Source organism: Asparagus officinalis, chromosome 5, assembly GCF_001876935.1.
Source record: "Asparagus officinalis chromosome 5, Aspof.V1, whole genome shotgun sequence".
Classification (NCBI taxonomy): Eukaryota; Viridiplantae; Streptophyta; class Magnoliopsida; order Asparagales; family Asparagaceae; genus Asparagus; species Asparagus officinalis.
Window position 1 is genome coordinate 53,048,332 of NC_033798.1, and position 440 is coordinate 53,048,771.

Consider the following 440-nt stretch of genomic DNA (forward strand, 5'->3'; position numbering starts at 1 on the left):
CGACGTTTATAATAAGCGTCGCTAAAAGTGTATATTATTAGCGACGTTTTAACTTAGCGTCGGTGAAAGTTATGGATTTCCCGACGTTTTTTCATTTTTGTCGGCGAAAGTATAGTTCTTTAACGACGTTTTAGAATTAACGTCGCTAATAGTATGCATTTATCGTGACGTATTAGGTTAACATCGCTAAAAGTGTTTTTTTCCCGACGTTTATAATTAGCGTCGGTAAAAGCCATATTTTTAGCGACGCTATTTTATTTATCCGCGTCGCCAAAACCCCACCCCCAAATCCCCCCTCCGCGAAATAAAAGGAGGGAAAATTCCCCCCTTTCATTTTGACGAAGAGCCAAAATCGCCCCCAAATTCTCTGAAAGTTCGCCGCCTTCGTCGAAGCTCATCGCCGCCTCCGTCGGATCTCGCCGCCTCCGTCGGATCTCGCT